This window comes from Peromyscus leucopus, chromosome 1 (genome assembly GCF_004664715.2).
Source record: "Peromyscus leucopus breed LL Stock chromosome 1, UCI_PerLeu_2.1, whole genome shotgun sequence".
NCBI lineage: Eukaryota > Metazoa > Chordata > Mammalia > Rodentia > Cricetidae > Peromyscus > Peromyscus leucopus.
This window is the reverse complement of record NC_051063.1, coordinates 73,996,542-74,010,283: the sequence shown is the minus strand read 5'-3', so window position 1 is coordinate 74,010,283 and position 13,742 is coordinate 73,996,542.

The window sequence follows — 13,742 nt, the reverse complement described above, 5'->3', positions numbered from 1 at the left end:
GGACCCCCAAAGAGCAAAAGACTAAGAGTAAAAAAACAAAACAAAAAAAAAAAAAAAAAAAAAAACTACAAGTACTAGGGATTTTCCTGTCTCCACCTCTACTGCACTGGGATTATATATCCACACTACCAAGTACCAGCTTTTATGCCACCTTAGGAATCCTGAGGTCATGTCCTCTCTGCCTCCCTTCCTCCTTTCCTCCCTCCCTTCCTCTCAACATAGGGTTTCCTGCAGCTCAGACTGGCCTCAAACTGTGCAGCTAAAGATAATGCTGAGCTCTTGATAGTCCTGAATCTAACTACCTCCCAAGGGCTGAGTGGATTTTGAAACCAAGAGCCAAAGCCTAGTATGCTCATTGCTACTGAAATATCATTGCTTCTAGAGCCTCCAAAGAAAAAGAGCTAGGAAAGTATGCATAAACACCCTTACACCTATATAAATACATGTGTTTATAGTTTATATTGCTAAGTTAATTTAAAACACAAATTTGCATTGGAATCAAGAAGACTGGGGAAGAAGAAGGTGAATGTGATTGGTGAAATCCATTATTCTTCATATTAATATAGACTAGTGAAATGAAGTAAAACTTGGAGCTGGAGAGATGGCTCAGCAGTTAAGAGCACTTACTGCTCTTATAGAGGACCTGGGTTTGAAAGGACAGAGCAGATGCCCTAACAGGCTGCTCAGTCTTCTCCCAGAGATCAGGCCTCAATTTCAGTTTCCTGAGACTGAGCAAGCAGTCTCTGGGAGGGCCATGAACAAAAGACAGTCCTTGCAGTAGCTCCCTTTCTGCCCGTACTCGGACTGCTCAAAGTTCAGCCAGACGTTTACTGTCTGGGACCCCTCACCACCTTAGAGTTATTTGCATGAGTCAAGGACAGAGCCTAGACCACTGAGCCAGCCCCCACAGTCAGTACGTGCTAGGCCAGCCAGCCCCCATGGCAGCTCAAGGACAAAGCCTGGGACTTGTGCTGGACTGCCCCCAAAATGATAATTGTAACCCCAAACCAGTAAATTCAAAGGTTACATACCCTCACCCAATTAAAAGAGAACAGAGATAAAAATAAACCAATCCGAGTTTCACCCATGCAAAACTCCCAACCCACCCCTCCAACCACCCTGAAGGGCTTGCAATTTTTGCCTTTAAAATGCCAGCCTCACAAATAAAGAGCAACTCCTCCCTGCCTCACTATATTGGGTGTAGGAATGAGTTCCCTGTCTAGACTTGTATCTATACAATAAACCTTGCTGTTACATTCTGGACATCTAACATCTTCGGTGGTCTCTTTGGGGTCATGATCTGGGCATAACAGGTTCAGTTCCCCACATCCATATAGTGGCTCACAGCTGCCAATAACTCCAGTTCTAGAAAATCTAACACCCTCTTTGGGCTCCGGCACATATGCATAAGATCACCAGACATACACACCTACACATAATAAATCGTTTTTAAGAAATAAAACTCAAGCTTATAGCAATGTCTCTGGTTCTAATCCAGCACTCCAGGGGGTATTTCTTTATTCTGTGGTGATGAATTTTATGCCATTTATTTACATAAAAACTTATATAAGGGATGCCCAAATTACTGGCAGGTGTTGTACCCAGAGTTTCCCCAAAGATTACCAAGAGACCAAATCTGATGCAAAAACAGAGTCTTTTTACTATGAGTTAACTCAGGACTCTCCGTCTGTCCGTCTGACACAGCAGCAGAGCAGGAGAGACCCCAAGTAGCATTGGGGGGGGTGTTAAAGCAAAGGGGGTTTGGGGGTCTACAGACTACTTAGGAACAGACTCAGGATTGGTTTGTGCAAGTGGCAATCATGTTAGTAACTTTTAATTGACTAGGGTTAGTTGGAGGTTACAATTACCATTTTTGAGCAGACCTGAACAAGTTCCAGGCTTTGTCCTTGAGCTGCCATGGAGGTGGCTGGCCTCGCACGTAGTGACTGTTGGGGCTGACTCAGTGGCCCAGGCTCTGTCCTTGACTCATGCACATAGCTCTAAGTTGGTGAGGGGTCACAGACAGTAAACAAGTGGCTGAACCTTGAGCAGTCAGAGTACGTGCAGAAAGGGAGCTCCTGCAAGGACTATGTCTTTTTTTCATGGCCCTCCCAGAGACTGCTTGCTCAAGTCTAGGAAACTGAAATTGAGGCCTGATCTCTGAGAGACTGATCAGCCTGTTATGGCATCTGCTTGGTCCTTTCAGCAGAGACATTATTTGTAGGTGAGTTTAGTGTAGTTTTCAGATTAGTAAAGAAGATCTGCCCTCAGAAACCTGGGTGGGTCCCATCCAGTTCAGGGGGACCTGATCCAGCGGAACAGAAAGGCACATACGGAAAACTTTCTCTCTTGCCTTGAGCAGGACAATCGATCTCTGCCCTCAGACATTGGACTCCTGGTTCTAGGTCATGGACTGCCCTGACCTCTTTATCATCCATTTCTCTCTCTTGACCTTGGACTAGGAAATACACCACCAACTTCCCTGGTTCATTGGCTTTGAGACACAGACTAAATTCATTCTCTAGACCACATGTTGAGGTTTTTTTTTTTTTTTCCTTTCCCTACAGCCTGAGGCAAGGCATATAATAAATCTCCCCATTCGTATCTATACAGATGTCTGGTTATGGGTCTCTACAGAGCCCTAACTGTTGTGCCCTGGGCGTGAGACCCCCGAAGAGACCACCAGAGACACAAACTCACCAAAATGCAAAAGCAAGGTTTATTGAAGCAGTTCAAACTGTGACGGGGACCTTCCTTGTCAAACCATCCAACACAGTAGAGGCTGGAGGAGGTGCCCGCCCCTCTGTAAGCTCAGGTTTTAAAGACAAAAACCATAAGGTTACATCATTTAGGGGTGCTAGTATGGGTACAATTCTGATTGGCTCAAGTTTTAGGGGCTTTTCAGAATTTCTGTGTTATCTTACTTTGTAGTTTTAACCAGTTGTTTGTCAAACTTTATAGACTACCTCCGGCATTGGAGTATTCTGTGGTTAATCTATTGTTACCAGATAGTCCTTCAAACATCCTGACTTTGTACTTTTGATCATCTCCGGCATCGGGGCATTCTATGGTTAATCAGTTGCTACCAGAAGGCTCTTTAAACATCCTGACTTTGTCCTGGGACCTATGTCAGCAGCTCTGAGAATTTTGAAACTCAGGCCTGTTTCAAGCTCAGGTGAGGGGCTTACTTGAAATGGGGTGCTTTGGTTCTTCACTAACTGATACATCCTCTCTTTTTATTTATAAATTCTTTCTCAACAGTGAGAAGTCTGGTTTCTACTATCATCTATTTAGTTCTTTTTTTACCTAATCTTCCTGTGGGTAACAATCTCTGCCATACAGGGCTCTTGGCCTTTCATATTTATCGGCAGTTGCTGATGAATCCCTTAGCTTTTATTATCTTTTTTTTCAAAGCGCTAATCAAGCTTGGCAATAACCTTGTGGTCACCATTTTTTTTTCACACCTCTAACATCTGACACCTCTCAGCTAACATGTTTCCTTCTCAGAGTACCACATAAGCTGCCACTGTGAAAGCATTTAACGCTGCACTGTTAGCGTCTACAAATTCAGATCGTGTCCAGGTGGCTAGTAGTCTAGCTCCCAAATCCCCCCATGCCCCTGTTGAGGAGCCCACATCAAAACTCCAGCACCAGAGGCAGGTGCTGCCAGAAGCAGACCATAACACAGTCCAGAAAGGAGTTTGTTGGGCAGTGCTGGTGAGCGGGGAGGAGCAAGAGCAGGCAGAGGAAGCAACTGAGCTTCACACCAGGCATCTTTCTGCAAGGGAGGCAGCTCAGAGGGACCAGCTGCTTAAAGCACTTTGCACACCTGGGGGTATAAGTTCTTTCATACCTGAATTTGCGTCACACACTCCACCCCAGCACCCTAAGGCTGTTCTGTGACCACAAGAGAGTCACCTGCCCTTTCTCTGCAGGCTGCTTCTCAAATTTCACCGAAGAATGTTGTTCTGGTTGGGTTCCTGTGAGTGTTGGTTTTTGTTGTTGTTTGGTTTTGTGTGGAGAAAGTGGATCACTCTACTCAATGATTATATTTTCTTGCGATTTTGTTTTCTTCTACAGTTGCTGATTGCTTTTAGTGCACTGTTTAAATCAACAGTGTCAAGCTTTTTCCAAGCTCTCCACCCATTTCCCTCTTCTTCTAAAACCCGTATTTGTGTTTTGGAGATCTGCATCCCAGGGGCCTGCTCACCTCCATTTGGATGTCACTCCAGTCTTGCTGCACAACTGTCTCCATTGGCCTCCCTTTACCAGCGTCCTCTGTGAAGGTTACTCCCTTCGGGTTCTGTGTTTGATTAATTCCCTGGCTTTCCTAGGGTACTTTTAATTTTTTTTTTTTAGAAGGGATACAAAGAAGGCCAAGTTGGATGGTGGAAGTGGTGATGGTGTGTGTATGTATATATGTGTTTGGAGTGGGATTGAGGCAAGGTCAGGATACATAGCCTGGGTTCACCTTGAATTCTGCAGCTCTTCTGCCTCAGTTTCCCCAAAGGCTGAAATTGCAGATCTGTGTCACCACTCCCAACTTCAAAGTTTTTGTTTTTGTTTTTTGTTTTGTTTTTCGAGACAGGGTTTTTCTGTGTAGCTTTGCGCCTTTCCTGGAACTCACTTGGTAGCCCAGGTTGGCCTCAAACCCACAGAGATCCACCTGGCTCTGCCTCCCGAGGGCTGGGATTAAAGGCATGCACCACCACCACTTGTTTTTTGTTTTTTGTTTTTGTTTGTTTGTTTTGTTTCTCTGAGACAGGGTTTCTCTGTGTAGCTTTGGAGCCTGTCTTGGATCTCACTTTGTAGACCAGGCTGGACTCGAACTCACAGAGATTTGCCTGGTTCTGCCTCCTGGGATTAAAGGTGTGTGCCACCACCGCCCAGTTGACAAAGTTTTAAGAGTCAAGAAAAATGCCTTTTTATGGGAGATGTGGTGGTGCAAATCTTCAATCCCAGCACTCTCTGCGAGTCAGAGCCAGCCTGGTCTATATAGCAAATTCCAGGACAGCTAGAGCTACGTAATAGAGACCCCATCTCAAAAAGGCCAAATAAATAAATGAAAAAAAAGTCTTTATTTTATCCCTTCAATTGGTTGATGAATTGACTGGATATAGAATACTCTGAAGGAAGCCTCTTCTGAGGACAGTGCTCAAGGTATCCAGAATAGTGATGTTTGACATACCTTCATAGAATTTCCCACAATATAGCCTCTATAGGTGGAGTTTTTTCATTAGGACCACCGGCTCCCCAATAACCATACAGAGACTTATTAATAATTATAAATGTTCAGCCAATAGCTTAGGCTTGTTACTAACTAGCTCTTTCAACTTAAATTAATGCATTTTTTTAAAATTTACGCTCTACCATGTGGTGGTACCTTTATTCAGCCCAGCATGTTCATCTTGCTTCTCTCCTCATCTGGCTGGTGAGTCCACCCTCTTCTACCCTGTGCTTTCTTTTTGTCCACATGTCCCACCTAACCTTTTCCTGCCTAGCTCTTGACCAGTCAGCTCTTTATTAACCAATGAGAATAATACATATTCACAGTATACAAAAAGATTGTTCCACAGCAAGCCTCTAGTAAAACTGAACTAGGAGTTCTAGTGAACTCCTAGAAGTAGGATTATTTAACTTTATAGCAAGAAGGTCAGAAAAGCACCAAAAATCTTCATATGGTATATTCCCAGGCCAAGCTCAAGAGGTTTGTTCTATGAGACCTAAAGACTTTGTGAGATTAACTAAAATAAAAAGGCACACCAGCCATGCCTACAGTGGTGCCATGTGTGTTAATGCAGTCTGTGACAGGATCACATGTGCTTTCCTTATCACCAAAGAGTCATTGTGAGAGAATAAGGGCACAAAAAAAATCAGAAAGCAAAATAAACATGAAGCTTTGTTAAGTAAGAAAGATTTAGGATAGTTCAATGAAAAAAAAAATGTAAAGGAAGGGCCAGCAATATGGCTCAGCCAATAAAGGTGCTCGATAGACAAGATTAGTGACCTGAGTTCAGTCTCTGGAACCCATGTAAAGGAGAGTCACCTCTGCAGAGTTGTCCTCTGATTTCCACACTCACACATACACATCACACATGCACACTTGTTGTGGGAATCTCTCTGGAATATGGACTTCCAGCACTCATGACAGTGAAAGAGGGATGTGTTTATTCACGGGTGGACTGGAATCAGGCTAGCTCCTGAAGGTCTCCGGTCCCAAGTCCAGTTACATTCTCATTTTATACTCTAAAACCACAAGGCGAAGTAAGCAAGTGAGCAGGGCTTTCTCCAGAAGCATATGTGGCAGTTAACTCGGAGTCTTTTGTTTTCCCAAGACATATGTTACAGGTAGCAGATGTAAGCTTTTATAGTCCAGTTGCTAAGGGCAATGGGCATCTTGGGGCTGGGAATTTTTAATTCCTTTGGGCCTTGTCCAGGTTGTTCTGTTCCAGGTAACAAGATGAAGTTATGTTTGACAATAAGCAGTGCAAGCAGTGATTTCACTAAATTAATCAGTAAATCAGTACTTATAATCGGTCTTTCCTATCTTATTCTACCTCACACTCTTTCCACACAGAGGCACACAATAACAAGAATAATGAACCCCAAAGAATTTAAAGGAACTATTCTTTAAAAAGCTTCTTGAAATAGCTTTTCAAACAATATTCACTAGACACATATTCCAAGTATACTTTAAGCTCTGGAAAATAAGGCAGATAATTAGAAAGAGAAAGCCAAGCATGCTCACACCTGTAAACCCAGCATTGAAGAGGCTGAAACAGAAGGATCACCTGAAGGCCAGCCTGGAGTGCACAGTAAGTTTCAGGCCAGTTTGACATACGGCATAAGACTATCTTCTGTAGTTGGCATTTTTTTTTTCTTTCTTCTCCTGAGCCTAAATTCCTCCTCCTATTTACTCTTCCTGCCTAGAAGTCCCACCTATATACTCTCCCTCCTCCTCTGTCACTATTAGCCATTCAGCTTTTCATTAGACCAATCAGGTGCCTTAGGCAGGTAAGGTAAAACAGCAACACATGCTTATATAACTAAACAAATGCAACACATCCTTACATAGTTAAACAAATGCAACACATCTTTGCACAGTTAAACAACTATCCTGCAACATTTCCCCTTTTGTCTAAATAAAAAGAAAGGTTTTAGCTTTAACATAGTAAGACTATATAAAATAAGAACAATTGTCAAGTAAGAAGTACATTTGCAATATCCAGTCCATTTGTATTTGACAAATTCAGAAAAAAAATGCTCCATTATCGATCCTATTTTGGTGAGTCCATTTGTGTACCTAATTTACTTTCTATCCTCATTTTTATTATCAACCAAAAGTTATCTTTTCAGACCTCAAAACATTTTCCTAGGTAAACAATCCAAGCTTTTATGTTTCTCAACACCATAAAGTTTATATCTCTTATATAAGTTTCTTTTCTGAATTTGATAACAAGGGACACTGTAACTATAGCTATCTCATCTTCAGCTCTACCAGGGATCCAAGGAGATAATATTCCCGGAGTAAACAGGAAGTACAGAGCAAGCAACTTCCAAAACTATACAAATGACAAAGAAATCTAACTGCCTGGACAGTCACTCAAGTTTCCTCTGCAACATTAGGGCATCCATCTTCAGCCTACATGCTTAGTGTATCTGGAAGACTTTTCTGTGAAGCAGAAATTTTGAAGGCCTATCCCACCTTGCCTTGGCAAAGTTCAGTAGGCTTTTTCCTTTGTTTCTTGCTTATATAGTATACTGTCAGCAGTCGAGGCAAGGAAGTTTCTTGCCCAAATAGCAAGCTTTACCACAATGAAAGTGAACTCCTTATGGAAGTTCTTCAGTGTCCATCATCCTCTTATGAAGTAGATTGGTGATTGCTGTGGAATAATCTTTCTGTACACTGTAAATATGCATTACTTCATTGGTTAATAAAGAACTGACTGGCCAATAGCTAGGCAGGATTTTAGGGGCAGAGAGAATGCTGGGAAGAAGAAGGATGGAGTCTGAGGAGTCACAAGACAGACATGAAAGAAGCAGCATGGAAAGTTCATAGATGAGGTAAATGAGCCTTGGGGCAGCACATAGATTAATAGAAATGGGCTGATTTAAGTTTTAAAAACTAGCTATAAACAAGCCTAAGTTATCAGCTGAGCATTTATAATTAATATTAAGTCTCTTGTGGTTATTTGGGAGTGACTGTCGGGACACAGAAAAACTTCACCTACAGATGTTTCCAGGAGTAGACATGTTTCACTGTCATGAAAAACCTTAGGTTATTAAATATCTTAAATGCCATATTCTGTAGGTCTCTGAAGCATTTGAAGATCACCTATCTATCTAAAATATATCTGTTTAACCTTGAAAAAAATACCTAACATGACTATACATTTGATTGTTATAGATGACTAGCTACTAACCTGAATTTCTTAAATTATCCTAAATATGTTGGAATAATAGTTTCAAGGGATAGAACTTTATATTACATTTTTAAATAAGCTGCATAGGTACAATACCTTAAACAAGAGTATAAACATATATGTAGTATAACAAAAATAACCTTAAATTTGTGTCACTATAGAAAACTTCAGACCAATATAAAATATTTGAGATGAATAGTTGTCCTTTTATCCTATATTCCTATATACCCACTAAATGATGACAAACATCCATAATCCATCAAATGACCAAAACCACCCAACTACCTCTTGGGAATATGGGCATTGTGTTTTCTAGACTGATTCCTGTTTGGGGCCACTGACATCTTTTAGGGGACCCTGAGAAAATTGGGATAATGGTCAAGTCCCGGGAGAGCTAGCTGTACCATTTACTGTCTAATCTCTGTGTAGTGGGAAAGTAAAAGGCTTATCTAAAATCCTGGCTAGAATAGTCCGTGAGACTGAACCATCTCAGCCAGCAGCCTTGAAGCTGTTCTGAATGCAGAACTCTGAGGAAACTGCAACAGAGGCATTCTGAAAGGCTGGATCACCTTGGCCACTCATTTTCATTGTTGTCTGGTCCCTTCGCTCTGAAAAGACACAAACTTTCAAAGATAACATACATATCTGCAGTAACACAAGTATGGACTGTGCATTGTACACAAGCCAGTCAAAGATGATTTTTTTTTGTTTTATGTTTAAGCAGGTAAAAGACATCAACTTTATAAGTCTGTTTTGGACTGTATAACTAAACCTCTATCCATGCTGTATAAAATGATGGCATGTAATAATAAACCACGAGTAACCGACAAGATTTTTCATGTCTCATCCAGCCTCAGAGCTGTTCCCATGTCAAGGAACCAGCATATATGTCACCTGTCTTGTAGTTTTTCTAGGTTTATTTCTTTACATCTGCAGCCAAGATTTTCAGGGGGTCTCCCCCAATCAAATCTGGTCTCTATTAATTTTGAAGGAATCCACGGCCTTTCATTTCCTGTGGGGGAAAAAAAGGATACCCTCTCTAATGCAATACACTTTCTGAATTCCATTTTAAAGTTAAGACATCCCTAAAGTATCTAGGCTGGTTTTAATTCAGCAATTCCTTTTAAAATCCAGTGTGACTCAACAGCTGTCGCTCGCTCATCAGCATTCAAAAAAATTCAAAGTCAACAAAGCACTATACAGGATTCAGGCTCCCTGTGTATTTCCCAACTTTACATGGCTCATTCTTTTTATATTACTTTATTCTTTCTTTAAAGACTTTACTTAATTATTTTTAGAATATTTATTTTTTTCCTACGACTGTCTATACTCATTTGCTTTTCTTTCTTAAGCACCTACACATGTTGTAACCTGTTTACAGTTTTTTTTTTTTTTTCCCAAGCTGGACCTCTTTTACTGTGTACCTGTATCATTCTCTGACCACATGAGCCAAACCTGAAACTGTTAGGCGGCAGCTAGGTCCTCCACTGGTTGGCTCTGGCAGTTGACTCCACTTCTTCCTCAGGTCCATGAGAGTTGAGCCTTAAGCCGGAGGGCCTGGCTGAGAGCTGCATTTAACTGGGGGCTGCATTTAATGCTCCATCTCTAGGAAGTTGGTGCCCACACTGGGGCAAGCTTTTTTCTTAGCTTAATGTTTCTACTTAGCCTGCCGGCTGCTCAAGTGCTGTGCTGCACAGCAGCGGCTCTTAATGGAGCAGTATCCATTTGTTTGTTTGTTTGTTTTGTTTTTCCTTTTTTCAGCTTTCTCAGGCCCAATGTGGAAATTCAGGACTCCCATTGGACACCAAATGTAGCCAAACTCTTTCTCTGTTCTGCCAGCCAGCTCCCAAATAATGACACAGAGACTTCTTATTAATTATGAAAGCTCGGCCTTTGGCTTATGCTTGTCTCACTAGCTCTTTTTTTTTTTTTTTTTCAAGACAGGGCTTCTCTGTGTAGCTTTGAGCCTTTCCTGGAGCTTGCTCTGTAGACCAGGCTGGCCTTGAACTCACAGAGATCCGCCTGGCTCTGCCTCCCGAGTGCTGGGATTAAAGGCGTGCGCCACCACTGCCTGGCTCCCCGCTAGCTCTTATAACTTGATTTAACCTGTTTCTATTAATCTATGTTTTGCCTCAGGGCTTTTTACCTTTCATTCTGTATGTCCTGCTTTTCTGCTTCTTCCATGTCTATCTGGCTGGTTGGCCCCTGGCATCTATCTCCCTGGCACCTCCCTGGAGTCTCCCTGATGTCTCTCTCTCCCCCTCTGTCTCCCTCTTTCTTCTTTGAAGCCTAAATTCCTCCTCCTACTTACTGTCCCTGTCCAGAAGTCATGCCTATACCTCCTCCCTCACTATTGGCTGTTCAGCTTTGTATTAGACCAATCATGTGCCTTAGACAGGCAAGGTAAAACAGCAACATATCTTTACATAATTAAATAAATGCAACAAATCTTTACATAAGTAAACAAATGCAACACATCTTTGCATAGTTAAACAAATATTCCACAACAATATTTCAAAAAGTAACGAGGACTATGGGGGTCCAGCCCCTCGATAGTCCCCTCCCAGGGTCCGCGGAAGGCTCTATCAACCAGCTGAGAATCTTAGGGTCGGTAAATCAGTCTACGCACGCAGAGTTCTTTGGTCCATTCGCTTTAATTCCTCTGGCATAACATCCTTTAAACACAGCTTCAGTTCTGTTCTCATGTCTAGCTCCTTTCTTGCCTGATTTCTCTCTATATTTATCTACTGTCCCCTCTATGTTCTATCTTAATTCCTTCATCTAGTTCTGTCCCTTCTAGGTTCTCATCTATCTAGTTCTTTCCCTATCAGCTTCTCTCCCGTCTCCTTCTCTCTCATCTGGCTCTTCCTCATCTTCCATCTCGTTCCTCTAGTCCTCGCTTTTAGCTCTTCAATCTAGTTCTTCCCCATCTCAGCTCGTTCCTCTCAAGTTCTTACCCATCTCGTTCTTCCATTCTCTTCTCTCTTCTCCCTTCTGTCCTCTGCTTTACAGTTATATATCTCCCCAAAATCACAATCCTCCCCTCCACCCAGGACACTCAGCCTGAACTTCCTCAGGCAGTGATTGTCCACTATCAGGATCAAATGGAGGGTTGATAAGAATTACAAAGAAGGGCACTAGTTGTTAATTACCATTTGTGACCCAAAGGGGAAGTGACTAATGAATCAACTAAAGGCTAAATATGGGTAATGTCTAAGAAGAGGGGTCTAACGTGCACAACTATAACCTTAAATGTGTTTGGTAAAGGATGTTAGAAATCTATAAGTTGCTAGGTCAATGGGAGAAAATAAAACTGTCTTCTTTTTTCCTGTGGCTCCTATCTGTCCAAGCTGCCTGCCGTTTTGCTGCAGGGTGGGGGAAAGTGTGCTCAGTCTCTAGGCAACCTGTGTACAGCTAGATGCCTCTGGTGATACAGGGAGGCTTGAACTGGGAGTTCTGGCTGAGCATAGCTGTTAGCACAGAAGTTTATCTAAATATTCCTAGAAGTGGTTAGGTAAGTAGTTAGAGGTCTATAAAGTTAGTGAGGCTGTAAAAAAGAAGGGCCTAAGCTAAATTGTGTAAAACTATTACTTAGTGTCCACCTGGCCTAGGCGGCGTCCTCTTGTGAATTTACTGTAAGTCAGGAGACTTGTACGTGGGCTGCTATCACTTGTTAGTCCTTGGAAATTGGGCGCCCCCCCTGGGTGGTGTCTCCTTGTGGAATTTAAGTCAGGAGACTTTCAGGTGGGCTGTTATCATTGTTAGTCTTTGGCAGTTGGGCGTCCACCTGGGTGGTGTATCCTGTAGTCCTTGAAAGTGGCCAAGGGAGATATCTGATTCCAGAGAAAGCCTTTCCCTGAGGCTGTTCTCCAAATTACCTGGAATGTGTATGTCCAGAGAGTGCTCTGTCTACACTGTTAGTCCTTCTTAGGGAAAAGTCAATTGGGAAAGCTATGAAGGCACACATGATTTTCATAACAGAATACAGCTGATATATAACAAGCCAAGTAACACCAAAAACTCCTTGGGATTTGGCTTCCTCTGGAGGAATTCCATGATCCCTCCAGGTAGTGACTTTGCCATAACCAGCTGAGTTCTTATGATATATTTCTGCGGCCCGCAGCAAAAAAGAAACTAAAAAAAATAAAGAACAAAATATGATTTGCTAAGTCTGAGTGCTATGGATTTTTTTTTTTTAATGTTGAGTGACATTTGAAATGAGAATTGATTGTAACAGTTGTGCAAAGATACAAGGAAATCATATTCTACTTGAAAGCCCTAGCACAGAAAACACCTTGACATTAAAACGAGTCCGCTACTGGGTTGGGCACGTGACTACATTGGTGGAGTGCTTGTCTATCAAGCAGGAAGCCCCCACTTCAATCCCCCGTGTTATGTAAAACCAGGCATCATGGTGCACACCTCTAATCCCATCACTGGGAAGGTAGAGGCGGGAGGATCGTAAGTTCAAGGTCATGTCTACAAATGGGTTCCAGGCCAGCCTGAGACACAAGAGACCATGTTTCAAATGAAACAAAACAACATAAAAATGGTCCTTTAATCTCAGCATGCTGGAGGCAGAGGCAGGTGGATCTGTGAATTCTAGGCCAGCCAAGGCATCTTGTTTGGTTGGGTCCCGTCTACCTCGATGCCAACCCAACTCTAGAGAGAGCCACGTCTGCCCGGCTTGCCCCTGTTACCAGACTGCCACCCACTTTCCCTGTCCACACACGTGAAAAAGCCTCATATAAGCAGATGGCCTCTTCCGTTTTTAACAAACTCTTTAATAACTTTTTTCTTAGCATTTGGGCGAGGGGGGCTGAGGCAAAAGAACCATCAGCAAATCAAGGCTAGCTCTGCTTTTCTTTCCTTTGCGCCAGTGACAGCATGCTCTAGACACTTCTCTGCCCCTGACGCTTGTCACTTATGTGTTGGAGAATTTCCAGTGTTGGTCCCCTGAGCTCGCCATATCCTTTTCAAGTTTGCCATTATATGGTCGCTCTTTTGCTCCATGAAGGACTGATGGAATTGTAGGCATCTGGTTCAGAATTGGTGCGCTAGTAACGGTTCGTCATTCTTTTCTCACGGAAGCCGACTGGCATTTCAGAAAGGACAACTTGCTATGTAAAAGGTCAGCTGAAGCTGACGAGGACCTGTCCAATTTACTAGAAGCACTTCTCATTTTGTTGCTTTTATTCTAATTTTTTTTAAGGTTGCTCTGTTTTGCAGAGCAGCAGCTGTCTCAGGCCAAACGTAGCACTGTTCCACGTGGATTCAATCGCAGCCATGGCCGGAGACATTAACTATTCCAGGTGAACT